A 23,655-nucleotide genomic window follows, 5' to 3' on the forward strand; every position below is an offset into this window, starting at 1 on the left:
AATGAACTGACAGACAAAATATTTCCAGAGTTAAAACAACAGTGAAAATATCCTGCTGCTGCTGCTAAGTTGCTTCAGTTGTGTCCAACTCTGTGCGACCCCATAGACGGCAGCCCACCAGGCTCCCCTGTCCCTGAGATTCTCCAGGCAAGAACACTGGAGTGGGTTGCCATTTCCTTCTCCAATGCATGAAAGTGAAAAGTGAAAGTGAAGTCGCTCAGTCGTGTCCGACTCTTTGCGACCCCATGGACTGCAGCCCACCAGGCTCCTCCACCCATGGGATTTTCCAGGCAAGAGTACTGGAGTGGGGTGCCATTGCCTTCTCCCGAAAATATCCTATGTAAAACTAATTAAAACAAAATATCCAACTTACAAAGAGTTCAAATTTCCACCTAAAATAACGTAATATGTTTCATATTCTCTACTGCCTAGGATTCCTAGCCCTCAAAAAAAACTGGAATACTAAATAAGACTCAGTAAAAACTGGGAAATTAAACCAAATCTGACTTGAATAGTCAGTTGATTCACTTTAACAGACATTTGATTTCCACCAGAAAATGTGGAAAATTTTAGAATATTGCAAAAAAACAGACACAAAGGAAAATAATCTGACAACATGAAAGAACTCATTACCCAAAATTAATTCCTATATTTTGGGCTGTAAGTAAACAAGTATAACCAGGGAAGAAAACTAAATTTTATCTATACTTAGAGTTAATCCTAAAAGGAACTTAGTATAAATCATAATAGAGTTAAATCATCATCCAAAGATTGGGGGGCAATGGGGACTATACTCACTGCAATCACTTTTTTCTGAGTAGACAGTAGGGGTTGCGAGCTAGTCAGCCTTTCCATCTCCCACAGAAATTCAGCTTTCTGCCACCTCTTATGTTGCATACTCTTTCTTCTAACACCCTTTCTTTCTGATTTTAGAATTTTCAGAAAATGAAACTACATATTAGAAGTGAACTGACCGACTGAAGTAGAAAACAAAGATACGTTTAACATGATTTCAGTTTCAAAAAACTTTCACCCACCAAAAAATAAGCAAATAGTGGTATTCTCCAAGAAACTGGAGCAATTTTTACTTTTTCTCTATTTTTCAAATTTTCTGCCATGATAATGCTTCACTTCCACAAATCAGAAGAAAATAAGAGTCTAAAGACAAGAGTCTAAAGACCTACTAAGGTCCTCATGAGTTACATCTATCATTTCTATTCCTTACTGTGTATATATAGTTTTTACATATAGTTTTCATATAATAAAACTGGTGTTCCAATATATATCTAGACGAAGAAATGGCAACCCACTCCATCTTGCCTGGAGAATCCCATGGACAGAGGAGCCTAGCAAGCTGCAGTCTGAGGGGTTGCAAAGAGTCAGACATGACTGAGCAACTGAACATGCATGCATAACACATACATGAAATTCAGTCCCAATATACAGAAATGATCCTTTGATAAATTAATATAAACTTGAGTTTCACAGGATTTCTCCTGAGCTGAGAAAGTGAAGGTTCTTATATAGTTCAGTTACAGTGTGGAGGCAATACCAGGAACTCATGCCATATGCCATCTGCTAATTCCTTAGTGCGCTTTTTGAGAACCTTATTAAAAGTTGTGCTTCATAGAGATTAGTAGAAGACACACTGGAAAGGATGGCAGTTTTCAGCCAGTGTCAGAAACCCCAGGCTGAGTCCATCAAGAGTATAGTTGAATATGTGGAAAGGTAAAATACTGCTGGAATTGGTGTGTTGATGCTTTTTATTTCGTATTTAGGATGTCTTACCTAAGTGACATAAAGCTTATTAGATTTGTACCTAACTTACACTCAGCCTAAATTGTATTTCTAAGTAAATAATACACCAATATATTTTGAAACAAGATGTAATTTCATCCAAGTGACTTTTTTCTTTGAAAAAAGAACAAATTAAACTTCTATTCCTAACAAGCCACTGTGTCCAAGTACTAAAGGCAATATTTACCCCTAGCCACCTGGCGGTCCCGCTTAGCATTCGAGATCCACATTTATTCTCCTCAGGTCCTTTCTTGGCCACTTCCCCCCATCACACCCTCCACATCTGTCCTTTGACCTCTGGAAAGTCTTCCCTCTTCCTGGCACGCAAGACTTCTCACCCTCTTCCCTCCCTGGGAACATTGTTCTAGACTCTCTCACCTTTGCTACTCTGCATGAAATCTCCACCCAATGCTGGATCTCCTTCTCAGTTTCTAGTTCTCTGCTAAGAAACCACCTGAGAAAGAAGACACCGTATCAGGCAGCCTTGCCCTTGACGAGGATAATTGTTGTCTCACTTAGGGTAGGCCTGTTGATCGTTGCACAGATGCTTCATTCACACACATCCTCACAATAGCTGCTCCAGAGTTAATCCCTCCCAAGTTCCCTCATCACTTCTCCCCACCACCATCCCAGCTCCCAGCACCTGATGTTGCCTACCCTGTGGAGACAGACACAACCAAGTATATTTGCTTATAGCTATTATCACTAATTTCTACAACTCCATGGCTGTCCTGGCCTCCAACTTCAGAGGAGTGTCTGAATCTCCCTAAAAGTAAAATGTTTCTGTTTTGATGACCTGTCCATTGGTGTGAGTGGGGTGTTAAAGTCTCCTACTATTATTGTGTTACTGTCAGTTTCTCCTGTTATGTCTATTAGTGTTTGTCTCATGTATTGAGGTGCTCCTACACTGGGTTCAAAGATATTTACAATTGTTATGTCTTCCTCTTGGATTGATCCCTTGATCATTATGTAGTATCCTTCCTTATCTCTTGTAATCTTCTTTAATGTCTATTTTGTCTGATATGAAGATTGTTACTCCAGCTTTCTTTTGCTTCCCATTTGCATGGAATATATTTTTCCATCCCCTCACTTTCAGTCTATATGTGTCTTTAGGTCTGAAGTGGCTTTCTTGTAGACAGTACACTGGAATATTACTCAGTCATAAAAAGGAACGCTTTTGAGTCAGTTCTAATGAGGGGGATGAACCTAGAACCTATTATAGAGAGTGAAGTAAGTCAAAAACAAAAAGATAAATATCATATTCTAACGCATATATATAGAATCTAGAAAAATGGTACTGAAGAATTTATTCAAGGGCAGCAATGGAGAAACAGACAGAATAGACTCATGGACATGGGGAGAGGGGAGGAGAGGGTGAGAGGTATGGAAAGAGTAGCAGGGAAACTTACATTACCATATGCAAAATAGATAGCCAACAGGAATTTGCTGTATGGCTCAGGAAACTCAAACAGAGGCTCTGTATCAACCTAGAGCGGTGGGATGGGGAGGGAGATGGGAGTTTCAAAAGGGAGAGGATATATGTATACCTATGACTGAATCATGTTGAGGTTTGACAGAAAACAGCAAAATTCTGTAAAGCAATTATCCTTCAATTAAAAATAAGTTAATTTTTAAAAATAATAATAAAGAAATTAAATATTTCGCCAACATCAACAGTAACCTTATTTTGCGGGGTTTGAAACTTTCTACTACTTCCTTTCTGGTTTTTAATCTTTTCAAAACCATCTTTTGGTAAGTCTACCACCTCTGTAAGAATCAGCCTTCTCAATCCCCAATTTTTTCATGAATGACCTTTCTCTACCACCCTCAGTTTCTACTCCCTTCCCTTCCCACTCACAACCCTGCCATCTTCTTCCCAAATCTGGGCAGCTGACGTGTGTGGCTCTCAAGTCGGCAGAGATTCCTTTCCTGGAAATCATTCATGTTCTGCTTTTACCAGATTCACTTCTCTCCTCAGTCTTCACTTTCCTTGATCTCTCTAGAGCATTGGATACTGATGATGACCGCATCCATCCTGGCAACATGCATTTCTTAAGCGCCCCACCACTGCCTTTTGCTTCAGTGGCATTGAACCCTATTTAATCTTCAACCCTGTCTTATCTCCTTTGTCTGTCTCCATGTTTATACTAACAACCTCTGTTCTTCCTCTCAACTCATAACTGGAGATATTGTTTAATACTTTTCTCTCTGTCCACATCCAAGGTCGTAGGCACCCTACAGACCACTTGAATTTAAATGCTCTATTTCCAAACTATTTACTGAACATTTCCACCTGGATGTCCATCATCATCCAAACCTCAATATGCCTTAAAAGAGAATTCATTTTTATCATATCTGCATATTGTTAAAGTGGTATGGCTATCCTACTAATTTTCCTGTTTAGAAACCCTAAAGTTATGTGGCTTTCTCTTAGAAATGCCTGCGTGTTGTCTCTTCAGTTGTGTCTGACTCTTTGTGACCCCACGGACTGTAGAGGAGGCTCCTGTGTCCATGGGATTCTCCAGGCAAGAATACCGGAATGGGTTGCCATTTCCTCCTCCAGGGGATATTTCCGACCCAGGGACTGAAACTTCATCTCTTCCGTCTCTTTCATTGGCAGGTGGGTTCTTTACCACTAGTGCCACCTGGGGAGCTCCCAACTTCCAGAGATGTCTGCTCCCTCCTATTCCCCTCGCCATAAGTCTTGTACAAAAACCTCTTCATCCCAGGCCTATTTTGCTATGACAATCACCTCAATTTTTACCCCTTTCAATTCACCTTGCACAGTATTACAGATTAGTCATCTTAAAACAATGTCAAAATACCACAAGAGACTTTTAAAAACTGTGACTTAGAGTGCTGTATAACATAAAATATAAACAGTTTGATTCTTCTCACATAACAGGAAGTCCAGAAGCAGGCTTCTCTTGGTACAGGTAAAGCAGTTAGGTGGTATTAGAGAAAACACCTCTTAGCCTTTTCCTAGTGGTAGCAAAGTTGCCATACGGCTATAGGCTTTACATTTTCATTCAAGGTAAGAAAAAGGGGAAAGGGAAGTTCCTGCATGTTATCATAAATATGTTATCACAAACATGTTATCACATTTAAAAAGCTTTTCCATAAGTGCTATCAACTGTCTTCACGTTGGCCAGAATGAGGTCACAGGGCTGTTTTATTTGCAAAGGAGGCTGGGAAATAGAATGTCATAAGTGGATTAAACCAATCATGGGCCATCATTTGAGGACAGGCACAGAACTGAGATTCACTTATCAAAAAAGACTGGATGCTGAAGCTGAATCATCATACAGTGGCCACCTGATGAGAAGAGCCGACTTACTAGAAAAGACCCTGATGCTGGAAAAGATTGAAGGCAAAAGGAGAAGGGGGCGGCAGAGGATAAGATAGTTAGATAGCATTACCGACTCAATGGACATGCATTTGAGCAAACTCCAGGAGATAGTGAAGGACAGGGAAGCCTGGTGCTCTACAATCCATGGGGTCTCAAAGAGTCGGACACAACTTGGCAACTGAACAACATTAAAGAAGAAGGGAGGATGCCCAAATTTATTTTTTCATTCCTCCTTCATACTAAGCCTGTCCTCTGGTCACCCTGGCCTCTTCTCTCAGGGTCCCAAACACGGCATGCTCACCTTTACCTTTTCACCTTTGCTCCCTGTATTGGGACCGTTTTTCTTCCATTTCTGTCTACTTGCCAAATCCTATTCATTCTTCACGGTTCTGCTCTATTCCATCTATTCCATGACACACAGAATCCACAATGATTTCTTTCTTGAAAGAACACTTTTATTCATTCATTCACTCATTCATTCATCCATATTCACTATTGACTTACATGTGAGTACTACACAGTTAAACATTTAATTCTTGTTCTTTAGAACATTTCCTCTGACTTGGCTTAACTTCTGTACAATATTATATTCAACACAAAAGCATGAACTGTGCCTCAGATTTCTTTTGTATGCTCCCAGTCTTTACACAGCACTGAAAATATGATATATGCTTAGTAAATTACTGACTGAAAAATTCTATAATTACCTAGAGAGAATAATACATGAATTACTAAATGTAAAAAATAAATAAACTAAAAACACTGTAGTCGGGACTTTAAAAACAGTACATTATCTGCTTATTTCAGCAAAAATATACTCCACAAGACAAGAAAATAGTGATTATATTTGCTTTCAATGGTGAATTTATTTCCTTTGGAAAGCTCAAAAGACCAACAAAGCTAAATAAAATTCAAAATTATCAAGTAGAGAAGCCATCTGCAGACTTTTCAGATCTAAAGGTTAGTCTCCTAAGCCATCCTCTGCAATGTTAGACAGAAAAAAAGTCAAGTGATTTATTTTACAGAGATGTTGATCTATACAGGGATTAAGAGATCTCCAACTAACACTGCTGTCAGCCAGTGTACTAAGAAGATTTCAAACTGGGAGCAACGTAGGCAAGAGACTTAACTCCCCAACTTCACACTGACCAGGTTTTTAAACAGTCCTTACAGTTTGCTTATTGCCCTTTCATTGTCCAATTGGCCACATAGATAAGTTAAAATATATGGGGACATGTTTTCTCACAACTTATTATGGAGTCTGCAGAATAGACAGCAGCGCAGCCTCACTATTCTTGGACCTGAAGAGGACAGCCTCTCAGGAGTTGGGAAGAGAAAACAGTTCATAAGAAAGCTCATAAACTTCCCCAGGTCCTTGCCAGAAGCTGAAATCCCATCCCCAGGGAGCAGCAGCCTGGACGCACTGCACTATTGCTGGGCACTAAGTTTCTCTCTGCACCTCCTCTGTCTCCACCAGGACAAAGAAGACCAACGATGGGACTTAGTGCAAAGCTGAAAAGAGGCCTCTTTTCCCTACTTCCTTTGCTCTCAACAACATGTGATGGTATTACAGTTGTTGCATTCTCAAAGGGAGCAAAAGCTGCAAATATTAGCTTCTGTGAAATAATCACTAAGGGGACCACCATGCTGATTGCCCAAAATGTGAAGCCCAAAAGCCAGCTTTTTAAATGAGCCCATGCTCACCTGATAAAATTTGTTCACATTTTGCCTGTATTTTCCCCTAAATTCCTCAACTAGCTACCTATGCTGGGAACATCAGGATGCTTTGTGACTTCTACTACTAAATAAGACTCAAAATAGTAAGTACACCAGCAAGAAATGCTATTGCAAATATTACTGTTGAATTTGGATACTGAGTACTATTTAGGACACAATTTTGTCCTATTTAGGACACTGTTCATGTCTGATCCATTCCCTGTTCCTAACTCCAATTTCAATGTCACCCTAGTGTTTTTCATGTGGACCAAGAGATATGTTTGCCCATTCTAATAAATACCGTAGTTTCTCCATTTCAATTACAAGTTTTCATAGTATACTATACATTTTCAAGAAAGTAGTAACTAAAAAAGGAATATTGAAAAAACGTTCAAAAAATTCTCTCATTTATCTTAATATCTCTATTTCTTAGCAGTTACCTGACCCATAGATGTTTACTAAGTGAGTGATGTGATTGCACATTTAAAATATCTATTCTTACTAAATAACAGAAGTTCCCACAATATAGCATTTTGAAAGTGCTATATTGAGATCCTATAAATCGACCCTAAAGAAACAAAAAATAATCAGAAACAATCAGAAACATGAAAAGCTCCCAAGAAAGATGTTTAAGAATTCAATTATAATAAAACAAAAATAGAAGTCATACTGCCTTCGTGAGACTTCAGTTCAGTTCAGTTCAGTTGCTCAGCCACGTCCGATTCTTTGCAACCCCATGGACTGCAGCACGCCAGGCTTCTCTGTCTATTACCAACTCCCGGAGCTTACTCAAACTCATGTCCATCGAGTCGGTGATGCCATCCAACCATCTCATCCTCTGTTATCCCCTTCTCCCGCCTTCAATCTTTCCCAGCACCAGGGTCTTTTCCACTGAGTCAGTTCTTCTCATCAGGTGGTCAAAGTATTGGAGTTTCAGCTTCAGCATCAGTCCTTCTAATGAACATTCAGAATTGATTTCCTTTAGGATGGACTGGTTGGATCTCCTTGCAGTCCAAGGGACTCTCAAGAATCTTCTCCAAACCACAGTTCAAAAGCATCAATTCTTTGGTGCTCAGCTTTCTTTACAGTCCAACTCTCACATCCATACATGACCACTGGAAAAACCAAAGCTTTGACTAGATGGACCTTTGTTGGCAAAATAATGTCTCTGCTTTTTAATATGCTGTCGAGTTTGTCCATAATTTTTCTTCCAAGGAACAAGCTTCTTTTAATTTCATGGCTGCAGTCATCATCTGCAGTGATTTTAGAGCCCCCCCAAAATACAGTCTGTCACTGTTTCCATTGTTTCCTTATCTATTTGTCATGAAGTGATAAGACCAGATGCCATGATCAATAATGCTGGAGAAGGTGTGGAAAAAAGGGAACCCTCTTGCTCTGCTCGTAGGAATGTAAACTGATACAGCCACTATGGACAACAGTATGGAAATTCCTTAAAAAACTGGGAATAAAACTACCATACGACCCAGGAGTTCCACTATCAGGCATATATTCTGAGGAAATCATAACTGAAAAAAACACATGCACCCCTGTGTTCATTGCAGCACTGTTTATAATACCTAGGACATGGGAGCAGCCTAGATGTCCATTGACAGGTGAAAGGATAAAGAAGTTTTGATACATATACACATTGGCATATTACTCAGCCATAAAAAAGAACACATTTGAGTCAGTTCTGAGATAGATGAGCCTAGAGCCTATTACACACAGTGAAGTCAGTCAAGAAGAAAAAATGAATATCATATGTTAACAAATACATGGAATCTAGAAAGATGGTACTGATGAACTTGTATGTGGGGCAGCAGTGGAAACACACACAGAGTGAACAGACTTGTGGACACAGTGGGAGAAGGAGAGGATGGGATGAGCTGGGAGAGTAGCATTGAAACATATACATTACCATATGTTAAATAGATGCCCAATGGGAATGTGCTGTTAAGAGGCAGGGAACTCAAATCCAGTGCTCTGTGACAACCCAGAGGATGGGATGGGGTGGGAAGTGGGAAGAAGTTTCAAGACAGAGGGGAGATATGTATACCCATGGCTGATTCATGTTGATGTATGGCAGAAGCCAACACAATCCTGTAAAACAATTATCCTCCAGGTAAAAGTAAATAAGTTTATTTTTTAAAAAAGAAAGTAAAACAGTCCATGCAGATATACCAAGAAACAAGAAAAGATATCATTGCTGCTATGGTAAACAAATCCTGTTAAAGTAATTATGTATCAGATCCACAAGGGGTGTGATAGAAAGTAATTTCACTAACTAGAGGAATAAGATGTCAACATAACATCAAGAAGGCTCCCTAAAATTTCTATGGGCATTGACAGCAAACAATCCATGCTGCTTAGCATAAAGCATGGGCAGATAGATCACTAGAATCTAGAATAATGTTTTCATGTTAATCTAAAACAACTACAGGCAGATCCTCTAAAACAGTCACACCATCTACTCCTCTTCTTGACAGTGATAAACCTTCCCCCTTCATCCTACTACATTCTGACCTCAGAATTGAAAAATTGAAATGAATAAAACCTTTCCCCTACATCCCACTACATTCTACCCTCCAAAAAGCATACAAAGGATCTGTCAAAAGGAACCACACTGTTTTTTAAGCATTCACTCAATGACTACTTTAATAGAAGGGTTTTCAACATTTCAAAAAGAGGAATATTGCACTGGGTGGAAATATCCTTTTCATATTCAAATACCAGCTTAATTGTTTGACAAATTGCTGTCTTATGGCTCTGCTTCTGGCATTTGTGGAGAAAAAAACAAGGTAAAAATTGAGTGAATCCCAAATTTCACTCTTTTTTTTTCCTTAAATGAAAGAATCAGGCAATATTTTCTCTTTTTGTTCTGCTTTATACATAACAAAAGCAGTTCCTTGCTTCCCCGCTTTTATAAACTATAGATCTCTGTACAAATACAGCCTGAAATAAAACCTGAGAAATTATTGCTGCATTATTCATTTCAAATGAAAAAACTGGTCCACAACAAGGTAGCTGTTTGGTTTACACAGCACATATGTGTACAGATTCTAAAAATTCTTAAATAGCAACATGACCTTACATTGTAGACTACCATGGCATAAGAGAACCTCGACACAAATCAAATGTTATGCACTGCATAGTCTTTAAGAATTTTTACTAAAAAGTAACAGAAAAAAATACATTAGTAATAAATAAAATATGTTCCCAGCCACAAAACCAAAAACAGAGGACTGGATTCAAAAGGATATATATGTGTATATGTATGGATTGCTCCCAAAGAAAAAGGAAAAGTTTAATAGCATTATGAGCACTAAGCAATTCCATGTAATGAAACATGAAGGCAGCAAGTCAAGGGGGGCAAAGGTTCTAAAGACAACATAGCCTGGCTTAAGAGACACGGAAAAAATCTGTGCTGAATATTTAAAAACATGCCACAGAGAATATATACACTTCCCTTTATGAAGTCTCCTCTTTAATTCTCTTTCACTAGAACACAAGCCCTTTTATCTGACACCCACAGGGCCTATAAGTAGAGTAAAAGTAGGAAATAATAAAAATTGGTACATATGGACCTGAGATATTTTATTTAAATGTATGTAAGACTTTGAGAATGAATCCACTAATTCAAGTTATACAGTTAATCTTTCTTGAATAATGATACATTGCAGTTTCTTTAAACTGCATCAATGACAAAAAGAAACTTGCAAAGCAATCTACATAAGAAATACTTTATTATTTTTCCCAAATATTTAATAGTTTGCCTGATCTCACCTAATTTAACAACACTTTCAGAAATTCTCCTTGACTGTGTCTTTCCAAAGCATTCAATTTATTTTTCAAAGAACAATAGCTCTTTATAATTTGTACTCACAAGTCACAGGATTATGTAATATTTAATTAAGTTATGCAATTTTAATTACAAGTACAAATGGAATAAACAGGTTTGGGGGAAAAAAACTCAATTGACTCTTTGTAAGCATGTGAATCAGTGACAGGAGAAAATGTTAGAGAAAGAACGATCAATCCCAAGTTTTACGAAGGGAATGCTGAGTGTCAGTTAAGTGGATGTTGGTTAAGAAAACTTCTATAATCTCTAAAGAAGTGATTTTTAAAGTGTGTCCTAAGGAAAATTAATATCAAGAGTGTGATGGGAAAAAAAAAGGACTCTGTGGTCACTTAAGTTTGGGAAACGCAGGGTTAAACAAAGCTAAGCAGGTCCCTATATTGTAGGATATTGATCTCTAAATAGTTAACATGCATTTTTAGTTTCCAAAATGGCACTATAGAAGGCAATGTTTTCCCAGTGCATTTGATCACATACTTTGTTTTCATCAAGAACCTCTTGGGATTGGAATTCCTGGGCACGGCCTGATATTATAGACCACCTCCTCTTCCCCCGATATCATTGCAACTTTTATAATTTACTTTTTAATACTTCAGCATGGGCAGTGTGATATTATTTGCATGCTAGTTGGTTCAGTTTTTAACTCTAAAGGCAGAAGGTTGCCCTAAAAACAACTCCACATTCAGCCCACATCTTATCCAAAAGGCGATGCTCCAGAAGCAACCATCACAAGCACGTCCATTCTCGCTATTCTCATTACAATACACAATATAAGTACTCGCGTTATTCATATTAACACCTAAGACTTTGATCGTCAGTATAACAAATGTTAGTAAGTATTTTATTGGTGAAACTAGTGGCTTACTAATTAATGTGAAGAATCTAGAAATGGGCTCTCATAGTAAAATTTGAAATAGTCAAGAATATGTGGAGTAGCAAACATACATTAGAGACATTTTCCCTGTAGTATGAACAAAATATAAGAATCCAGAAAGGCTCTCCCCATGGAGGTGAACTTGATGTTTGATCTCTAAATGGCCCTGAATACATCTGTTGGTTTAAAAGGATTTATAGTTACCTGATAATTATGGAAAAGGTAACAGAATTCAACCTCTGAATGCTGCCCTATCTGCCTTGAAGGAACTATCATGCAAGTTGAAAGAACTGAGGCTTTTTAACAAGTTCTAAAAACAAGGTACATAAACTTGTTCTGCTTACTTGCTAATAGGAAAAGGGAACGGGTTAGTCACTCAGTTGTGTCCAACTCTTTGTGACCCCATGGACAATAGCCCATCAGGCTCTTTCTGTCCATGGAAGTCTCCAGGCAAGAATAACTGGAGAGGGTTTCAACTCCCTGCTCCAGGGGATCTTCCCAATCCAGGGATTGAACCTGGGTCTCCTGCATGGCAGACAGATTCTTTACTGTCTGATCCACCAGGGAAGCAAAGCTCAGGGTAGTAGGTAATACTCACTTATTTCAAACCTCTTCCAAATTATGAACCAAGGTGGGAGGGAGCAAAGAGCAAAACAAACAGTAACAAAAAAATACCTAAACGCTGTGCACGACTATCAGCTTACACCAGTTCTCAACACTTTTCTTCAAGGCAGAAGAAGTTACCTACCAATCTATCCTATGATACAAGCGAAAGTGAAAGTGAAGTCACTCAGTCCGACTCTTTGCGACCCCGTGAGCTGTAGCCCACCAGGCTCCTCCATCCTTGGGATTCTCCAGGCAAGAATACTGGAGTGGGTTGCCATTTTCTTCTCCAGGGGAACTTCCCGACCCAGGAATCGAACCCAGGTCTCCTGCATTGCAGGCAGATGCTTTAACCTCTGAGCCACCAAGGAAGGAGGCCCCAAAGTCTTATTAACCCTCAACAGATTCCCTTTTACCTGTTTCCCAGACAGACAGCCCCTTCTTACCTACCTGGATTTTAAAAACAGCTATTTTAAAAATGCACTCACACTAGCTGACAGGGAAAGAGGCTTCCGGGTAATTTCTCTAGCTTTCATCTTGATATAAACTGATATAAAATAAGCTAAATGTTTCCTTGAAAAGTCTAGAGAATCTAAACAGATGGGATGAGACATTAATCCAATACTGGGAGGGTATTTCCTGATCTTAGGTACTCAGGCACATGGCAGGATGGGCACAAGGAAAACCAGCTTAACAGATCAGACATAATCGTGTGCTGAAAGCTGTGGACTGATTGACTGTGTGGGGAGGAATCAGGAAGAGCAAATCTAACAATATTAACAATCCATTGGTGATTCTTTTTTCAAACAACCGTTTCTATAGCAGTTGACAAATGTGGTTTCCATTCAATCATTCCTTTAACATTTATTTGTTGGAATTCTATTATAAATAATAACTTTCCAATCTTATTTATTTGAATTCAGATTCTTACTCAATCAGGCTTCCCTCATAGCTCAGTTGGTAAAGAATCCACCTGCAGTGCAGGAGACCCCGGTTTGATTTCTGTGTTGGGAAGATTCCCTGGAGAAGGGACAGGCTACCTATTCCAGTATTCTTGGGCTTCCCTTGTGGCTCAGCTGGTGAAGAATCCACCTGCAAAGCAGGAGACCAGGGTTTGGTTCTTACTCTATCTGTTACTACTGTTTATTTCTATGCTCAATGGGAAATTAGCCCTTCAAGCTGGCTCCTGAGTCCTTTTGACATGTCTCCACCATTCTTTGCTCACTTCCTTATTTTCTTGCAAAACAAGCTGTTCCAGGCTCATCATGTTCTTTTTCTACCCCAGCCAGGAAGATTTGATTGATTCTTATTGAAGAATGGTGTTTAGAAAACAAGATATGATACTAATTGTGCTCACTGTTACCATTATCATTGTTTCCTTATCATCAAAATGGATAGAGCTAGGAGGATGGGTAGATAAAAGACAGATAAAAGATAGACAGACATCTATGTATATATAGTTATAAAAACCATGAGTTCACATTGATATCTCCATCCCCAATCCATTACATATGGGTTCATTTTAGGCTCATTTCCATATTTATAATTCCTTTCTCCAACAGTGAGAAACCTGACCCTCATCCATAACAGATGTATTTATTTTCATAAGTCTCAAAGTATCTCCCCATAAAATAGTTATTAATTATCAGAGGAAAAAATAATTTTACAGCACAGAAGTATGACAGACACCTCATTAACTATGTGAGCACAAATAATAGCACAAGTTATCTTGTGCCCCTGCTATGAGACATTAAATAGGGCATAACATCATTTCTGTGGTATTCCTGCCAAAAATATATAATCTAAATCTAATCATTAGGAAACATCAGAGAACCCAAAATAACTGGCCTGTACACTTCAAAAATGTCAAGGTCATGAAAAACAAAGAAATCATGAAAAGCTGCTCCAAGTTAAAAGAGACTACAGCAAATGATAGCAAAAGGCAACTTGTGATCCTGGATTGAATTCCTAGGCCACAAAAACTGTTTTGTTTTCTTCCCTTTGTTATAATGGTTACTAGTGGAACAACTGGAAAAATCTGAATGAAGTTTTTAAGTTAGATAATAGTATTGTAAATGTTAATTTTTATTTTGATAATTGTCTTGTGGTTATATAAGAGAACGTTCTTGTTTTTAGAAATATACACGGAGATATAAAAGGACAGTAAGTCTGTAGCTTACTTGGGAACATTTCAGGAAAGCATATTCCACATACATGTCATATGGGATTGGGGGGAGGGTGGAGTAGAAGCTCCCAGGTGATTCTGATGCATGGCCAGCCAGACAAAGAATATAAAGAAGAGGGCTGAGGACAGAATCATAGGAAGTAGCCAGCTTGAGTGTGTGGAGTCTGGGGCTTAGAGTTATAAAAGAAGTAGCAATAAATCATATTAAAGGAGAATCAGAAAGGTTAAAAAAAAAGACGGTCAAACAGGAGGAGAGATGGGTGATTTTTCAGTGTTGCACAAAGGTAAACAAGATGAGGTTGGATAAAGAGCAATAGGTTTTGGTGGAATCTAAAATATGACCAGATATGAAACAACAGACTGGTTTAAAATTGGGAAAAGAGTACATCAAGGCTATATGTTGTCACTCTGCTTATGTAACTTATATACAGAGTACATATGAAATGTTGGGCTGGATGAAGCACAAGCTGCAATCAAGTCTGCCAGGAGAAACATCAATAACCTAAGAATGCAGATGATACCACCCTTATGGCAGAAAACAAAGAGGACCTAAAGAACCTCTTGATGAAGGTGAAAGAGGAGAGTGAAAAAGCTGGTTTGAAACTCAGCTTTAAAAAAAACTAAGATCATGTCAACTGGTTCCATCACTTCATGGCAAATAGAAGGGGAAAGTAGAAAGTGACACATTCTATTTTCTTGGGCTCCAAAATCACTGTAACTGATTGCGGATGGTGACTGCACCCATGAAATTAAAAGAAGCTTGCTCATTGGAAGAAAAGCTATGACACACCTAGACAGTGTATTAAAAAGCAGAGACATCACTTTGCCAATAAAGGTCCATACAGTCAAAACCATGATTTTTCCAATAGTCATGTACAGGTGTGAGAGTTGGATCACAGCAAGGCTGAACACCAAAGAACTGATGCTTTCGAACTGTGGGGTTGGAGAAGACTCTTAAGAGTCTCTTGGACTACAAGGAGATCAAACTAGTCAATCTGAAAGGAAATCAACCCTGAATATTCATTAGAAGGACTGATGCTGAAGCTGAAGCGCCAATACTTTGGCCACCTGATGAGAAGAATTTGACCCATTGGAAAAGACCCTGATGCTGGGAAAGATTGAAAGCAGGAAGAGAAGGCAGCAACAGAGAATGAGATGGTTGGATGGCATCACTGACTCAATGAACATATATTTGAGCAAACTCCAGGAGACAGAGGAGCCTGGTGTGCTACAGTTCACAGGGCAGCAAATAATCAGAAATGACTTAGGGACTAAACAACAACAACAACAAAATATGATATAAGGGTACTTGTCTATGAAACTGAAACAGAATCAGCAACACAGAGAATAAACTGGTGGTTACAAAGGCAGACACAGAGTGAGAGTTTGGGATTAGCAGATTCAAACTGGTATATATAGAATGGATAAACAATAAGGTCTTACAGAATAGCCAGGGAACTATATTCAATATCTGTGATAAACCATAACAGAAAAAAATATGAAAAATAATACATACGTATAACTGAATTCACTTTGCTGTACAGAAGTACTTAATGCAATATTCTAATTCAACTAAACTTCAATAGGGCTTTCTCGGTGGTATTAGTGGTAAAAGAACCCACCTGCCAGTGCAGGAGACATAAGAGATGTGGGTTCAATCCCTGGGTCGAGAAGATCTCCTGGAGGAGGGCATGGCAACCCGCTCCAGTATTCTTGCCTGGAGAATATATGGACAGAGGAACCTGATGGGCTTCAGTCCATAGCATCGCAGAGAGTCAGACACAACTGAAGCAACTCAGCACACATGCATACTTTAAAAAAAGTAAATTAAAAAAAAGAGAGAGAGACATAGGCTTTAGCAGTTTGGGCATAAGGGTACTCATTCAACCACATGGATGTTGTAAGTATAGGAAGGGTAGGTACGCGTCATGGAAATACAGAAACTCAGATGCTGACGTCAAGGGGCTTACATTGTACTGGCTCCAATGGAAAACAGTATGAGTAAAATCTGTCTCACTTGAGAACATCTAATATCTCCAAATCTCCATCTCTAGTGGAGTCTTCTTGAAGCCAGTTAGTCCCAGGTCCCTCTATCTGGGTTCCATCAGGTGAATGGACAATTCTTTGGACACTGTGGCTCTCCTTGCAACAGGGATATAGAGCTTTTGTGGGGAGATCCTGCACTCACCAAAGTTGTTTCAGATGACTAGGTTTAATCAGGTTCCCAGGTGGCACTAGTGGAAAAGAAGCTGCCTGCCAATGCAGGAGACTTAAGAGACACCAGTTTGATCCCTGGGTTGGGAAGATCCCCTGGAGAAGGAAATGGCAACCCACTCCAGTATTCTTGCCTGGAGAATCCCATGGACAGACAAGCCCATCAGGCTACAGTCCATAGGGTCGCAAAGAGTCGAACACGACTGAAGCAACTTAGCACTTAGTACAGGTTTAATTAAGATAAGACCTTAGAAAGATGTCCATGCTTCTCCTGGTACTTTTGTGTGCTAAGTGCACTCAACAGTCTTCAGTGCTTCTCTGATAATATTTTATCTTTGAGGTTCAGATTCTAGATTTGTCTTCATCGTTATAATTTTTCTTTTGTTCTCCATTAGTGAGAATCAAATTTTACCTAGTTTACAATAAAATAGATTTTCAGTGTGGCCCAGAAGTTGAGAGGAATGATGACACTGTTCTTTGCATGCTGCCTGATGGCTCTATAATGTATTCGATTTTGTAAAGTTTAGGACACTTGGGCAAGGATCCTTGAGCAGCAAAATCCCGAGACACAGTTCTTAGCATTTAAGCGGATATTCCAAAGACAATTCCCAGTTTCCCAACAGAGCGGTGTAGGTTGGAAAGAGGGTTTGAATAAACACAGCCACTTTACTTTGTTGTCCTAATAATAACAGTTGATGATAACGAGTAGTATTTTACATTTTATAAAGCTCTTTCAAGTATGTCCTTATTTGATCTCACAAACTTGTAGTGACTTGAATAAACAATTTTTCAAATCAAAAGCCAGTGGGGGGGGAAAGTGTTTTTCGCTTCCAAATTCCTTTATCTCCAAAAAACAGTCGGTGTTGGAAGAGGCTAGCATACTCATTTAAGCCCCCAAACCAGGAAATCCAATAAATTAGATTAAGAAATGCAATAATCTAAAGAGACGGATGTTAATCAACTAATAATGTGATTCACCTGATGCCTAGCAAATTATTTATTTTAATATAATAGCAAACTTATCTGGCTATTTGGTTTCTTGCCTACTCCTTTGCCTTCATAAAAGCCAAAGCAAGACATGGTCCTACTTTATCTTTCTGAGGCAATCTTCTGCCACTGATGACATACAGAAGCTTTAATTAAAACGACAATTAACATAGGGATTGGAAGGAGTTTGAATTTTTTGAATCTTATTTACTTTGAGCTTGCTTTAGAAATGTTAATGCCAGTGTGTTTGCTTCTCAGAGAAAAACGTCCAAATATTTAAAGGCGACTTCTTTTGGCTTTTGGTTTAAAGAAAAACAGAAAAGAAAAGCAACTGATAGCTTTTCACAATCTGTTAGCACACAGACAGATTTGTTCTTAGAAAATGATTAGTTTTTTGGAGACATATGTGATAAAACTGTCACAGAGATCACAAGGAAATTTTTAGTAATTAACTCTTCTTTTTTCCCAAAGAAGAGAATCAATATTTTATGTCTCTCTAAATACACATGCAGAAATAAGCTTCACTTCCCCTGAATTTAACAGATTCATCCTACATGCCCCCAAAATGAAGGATAACCTACATGTATAGGTATTGTCTTTACATAACAGTGCTATGAGATTTGTGCTCTCAAATTATTCCTAAGACAGTAATTATCAGTTTCTGATTATCACCCAGCATATTGAGAGGCAAAAAATTAATAATAAGTTAAATATTCAATCATTTGTGACATAAACATTTATTGAGGGCCTATGAAATTACAACAAAGAGATGGGAATACCATACCACCTGACCTGCCTCCTGAGAAATCTGTATGCAGGTCAAGAAGCAACAGTTAGAACTGGTCATGGAACAACTGACTGGTTCCAAATAGAAAAAGGAGTACATCAAGGCTGTACATTGTCACCCTGCTTATTTAACTTATATGCAGAGTACCTCATGAGAAACGCTGGGCTGGAGGAAGCACAAGCTGGAATCAAAATTGCTGGGAGAAATATCAATAACCTCAGATACACAGATGACACCACCTTTATGACAGAAAGTGAAGGAGAATTAAAGAGCCTCTTGAAGTGAAAGAGGATAGTGAAAAAGTTGGCTTAAAATTCAACATTCAGAAAACTAAGATCATGGCATCTGGTCTAATAGATGGCAAATAGATCGGGAAACAATGGAAACAGTGAGAGACTTTATTTTTTCTGGGCTCCAAAATCACTGCAGATAGTGACTACAGCCATGAAATTAAAGGACACTTACTCCTTGGAAGAAAAGCTATGATCAACCTAGAAAGCATATTAAAAAGCAGAGACACGAGAAGAGCTAACACCTATCCTCCTCAAACTCTTCCAGAAAACTGCAGAGGAAGGTAAACTTCCAAACTCATTCTATGAGGCCACCATCACCCTAATACCAAAACCTGACAAAGATGTCACAAAAAAAGAAAACTACAGGCCAATATCACTGATGAACATAGATGCAAAAATCCTCAACAAAATTCTAGCAATCAGAATCCAACAACACATTAAAAAGATCATACACCATGACCAAGTGGGCTTTATCCCAGGGATGCAAGGATTCTTCAATATCCGCAAATCAATCAATGTAATTCACCACATTAACAAATTGAAAAATAAAAACCATATGATTATCTCAATAGATGCAGAGAAGGCCTTTGACAAAATTCAACATCCATTTATGATAAAAACTCTCCAGAAAGCAGGAATAGAAGGAACATACCTCAACATAATAAAAGCTATCTATGACAAACCCACAGCAAACATTATCCTCAATGGTGAAAAACTGAAACCATTTCCGCTAAAGTCAGGAACAAGACAAGGGTGTCCACTTTCACCGCTACTATTCAACATAGTTCTGGAAGTTTTGGCCACAGCAATTAGAGCAGAAAAAGAAATAAAAGGAATCCAAACTGGAAAAGAAGAAGTAAAACTCTCACTGTTTGCAGATGACATGATCCTCTACATGGAAAACCCTAAAGACTCCACCAGAAAATTACTAGAGCTAATCAATGAATATAGTAAAGTTGCAGGATATAAAATCAACACACAGAAATCCCTTGCATTCCTATACACAAATAATGAGAAAGTAGAAAAAGAAATTAAGGAAACAATTCCATTCACCATTGCAACGAAAAGAATAAAATACTTAGGAATATATCTACCTAAAGAAACTAAAGACCTATATATAGAAAACTATAAAACACTGATGAAAGAAATCAAAGAGGACACTAATAGATGGAGAAATATACCATGTTCATGGATCGGAAGAATCAATATAGTGAAAATGAGTATACTACCCAAAGCAATTTACAAATTCAATGCAATCCCTATCAAGCTACCAGCCACATTTTTCACAGAACTAGAACAAATAATTTCAAGATTTGTATGGAAATACAAAAAACCTCGAATAGCCAAAGCAATCTTGAGAAAGAAGAATGGAACTGGAGGAATCAACTTGCCTGACTTCAGGCTCTACTACAAAGCCACAGTCATCAATACAGTATGGTACTGGCACAAAGACAGACATATAGATCAATGGAACAAAATAGAAAGCCCAGAGATAAATCCACACACATATGGACACCTTATCTTTGACAAAGGAGGCAAGAATATACAATGGAGTAAAGACAATCTCTTTAACAAGTGGTGCTGGGAAAACTGGTCAACCACTTGTAAAAGAATGAAACTAGATCACTTTCTAACACCGCACACAAAAATAAACTCAAAATGGATTAAAGATCTAAATGTAAGACCAGAAACTATAAAACTCCTAGAGGAGAACATAGGCAAAACACTCTCAGACATAAATCACAGCAGGATCCTCTATGAGCCACCTCCCAGAATTCTGGAAATAAAAGCAAAAATAAACAAATGGGATCTAATTAAAATTAAAAGCTTCTGCACAACAAAGGAAACCATAAGCAAGGTGAAAAGACAGCCTTCTGAATGGGAGAAAATAATAGCAAATGAAGCAACTGACAAACAACTAATCTCAAAAATATACAAACAACTTCTGCAGCTCAATTCCAGAAAAATAAATGACCCAATCAAAAAATGGGCCAAAGAACTAAATAGACATTTCTCCAAAGAAGACATACGGATGGCTAACAAACACATGAAAAGATGCTCAACATCACTCATTATTAGAGAAATGCAAATCAAAACCACAATGAGGTACCACTTCACACCAGTCAGAATGGCTGTGATCCAAAAATCTGCAAGCAATAAATGCTGGAGAGGGTGTGGAGAAAAGGGAACCCTCCTACACTGTTGGTGGGAATGCAAACTAGTACAGCCACTATGGAGAACAGTGTGGAGATTCCTTAAAAAATTGCAAATAGAACTACCTTATGACCCAGCAATCCCACTGCTGGGCATACACACCGAGGAAACCAGAATTGAAAGAGACACATGTACCCCAATGTTCATCGCAGCACTGTTTATAATAGCCAGGACATGGAAACAACCTAGATGTCCATCAGCAGATGAATGGATAAGAAAGCTGTGGTGCATATACACAATGGAGTATTACTCAGCCATAAAAAAGAATTCATTTGAATCAGTTCTGATGAGACGGATGAAACTGGAGCCGATTATACAGAGTGAAGTAAGCCAGAAAGAAAAACACCAATACAGTATACTAACACATATATATGGAATTTAGGAAGATGGCAATGACGACCCTATGCAAGACAGGGAAAGAGGCACAGATGTGTATAATGGACTTTTGGACTCAGAGGGAGGGAGAGGGTGGGATGATTTGGGAGAATGACATTCTAACATGTATACTATCATGTAAGAATTGAATCGCCAGTCTATGTCTGATGCAGGATACAGCATGCTTGGAGCTGGTGCATGGGGATGACCCAGAGAGATGTTATGGGGAGGGTGGTGGGAGGGGGGTTCATGTTTGGGAACGCATGTAAGAATTAAAGATTTTAAATTTTAAAAAATAAAAAAATAAATTAAAATAAATAAATAAATAAATAAAAATTAAAAAAAATAAAAAGCAGAGACATTACTTTGCCCACAAAGGTCCATCTAGTCAAAGCTATGGTTTTTCTAGTAGTCATGTATGGATATGAGAGTTGGACTATAAAGAAAGCTGAGCGCAGAAGAATTGACGCTTTTGAACTGTGGTGTTGGAGAAGACTTGAGAGTCCCTTGGACTGCAAGGAGATCCAACCAGTCTATCCTAAAGGAAATCAGTCCTGAATATTCATTAGAAGGACTGATGCTGATGCTGAAACTCCAATACTTTGGCCACCTGATGAGAACTGCCTCACTAGAAAAGACCCTGATGCTGGGAAAGATTGAAGGCAGGAGGGAAGGGGCCAACAGAGGATGAGATGATTGGATGGCATCACTGACTCGACAGACAGGAGTTTGAGTAAACTCCGGGAGTCGGTGATGGACAGGGAAGTGTCCATGGTGTGCTACAGTCCATGGGATTGCAAAGAGTCAGACATGACTGAGCAACTGAACTGAACTGATGAAATGAACAAAACAAAACTTCAAAGAGCCTCCAATTCAACAGGCGGAAACAAGACATATATATGAATAACAAAAATGTAAAACCAAAAATGATGTACAAGAGGAGATAAAAAGAATCACTGGATGGTTTATCCTTATAGTTAATAAATAGAAAACCTCATCCCTTCCTTTAATGTTACTGATATTTCTAAATAAAGCAGACATCATAATTTAAAAACAACCAATTTTAATACTGAAAATATTGTGTTAAACTAAATGTCCACTTATTCAAAAGATTCTGATACCCCCAACATATGAGATGAGCCAAGTTCAAAATTATTCTCTTGGTTCACCAGGTTAAAATCAAATTATAATTTTAAAATTATAATAATAATGCAATCACAAAAATTAGAAAATATTTAACATTACATGACTAAAGCAACTAAGGTATGATGTATGGGATTCTGTTTAAACATTTTGGGTACATTTTTAAGAAACTGATATTTTTATGAGGCTTACCAATTATGAATAAAATGTGAAATGAAGCCAAATAAGGAAACCTGGCAAATCCATGTGCCCTATGAACAGGGGAAGCGTGTGTTCTTCGTTACCACATTCACTAGCTCATGTAAAGACACCTACCCTCCCTTCTGGGTCAATGCAGAAAAAAAGGAATAGAAAATGCTCTTTAGAATTTTGCCTCTGCAGTGCACTAACCGTGTAAATGTGGCAAAGTTGCTCCACTAAACTCTCTAAGCTGTACAGACAATAACAATGCACTTATTTTATAAAACAGTTATGGAAATTCACTGCAATAATGATATAAAGGAGTCACACTGTGTCAGGCACATGAGAAGTGCCCAGTAAATGATAATTACTACTATTATCATCATCATATGATTGCATAATGTTGCATTTGTACATACACATTCAATAACCAAACAAAGAGAGGAAGGCTATTAAAAACTCTGTGATCACCTTCTCTGCCTCGTAAATGTCTTTCATCTTCCTTCCTTCAATTTGAGGAAAGTCTTTTAGTTACTAGTATTTCTGGGATCCAAAACTTTGGAGGACAGAATAAAAGGACCGAACTAGCACCAGGTAGTATTCGCCACTCCTCTGCTCAATCAAAGCAAGTGAGAAAGGGACATGAATAATGATCAGCCACTCCAGCACTGGCTGCTGCCTATACGCAGCCTATACACCTTTTGGTGCAGAGACCTTTTGGTCTCCATTTGGTGATGCCAAGGGTAGCCACCCTCTATTAGCTGCCTAAAATACTGCTTTTCCTGTGCTCTGGTTGTTCCCCGAAGGTTCAGTGATGACAATATACAAAAATGCCTGCTGCCAAAGCAATTTAGATCCCACACAGAATGCAACGCTCAACCATGCTGCAAGAAAAAGACAATTTCTAATGATGCTATCTAGTAGAAAATTACTGTGTTTATGAAAATCTTTAAATTACACTCTAAAACAATTATGTTTTCTAAGTTTGGTAAGACAGACAAAAATCTATCTGACTTTCTAGTTTGGACCTATACAATGAAGTAAGCAATGGGACATGCCAAATATAATTAAGTTGTAGGGGC

At 38.3% G+C, this 23,655-nt stretch overlaps 1 protein-coding gene across 1 annotated transcript in view; it reads right to left on the reverse strand.

The window, feature by feature from the left end:
- The window catches only part of PLCL1 (phospholipase C like 1), a 376,318-nt gene that overhangs the window by 127,417 nt on the left and 225,246 nt on the right, over positions 1-23,655 (reverse strand). The gene's annotated exons all lie outside the window — the stretch shown is intronic.

The sequence above is a fragment of the Capra hircus genome, chromosome 2, assembly GCF_001704415.2.
Source record: "Capra hircus breed San Clemente chromosome 2, ASM170441v1, whole genome shotgun sequence".
NCBI lineage: Eukaryota > Metazoa > Chordata > Mammalia > Artiodactyla > Bovidae > Capra > Capra hircus.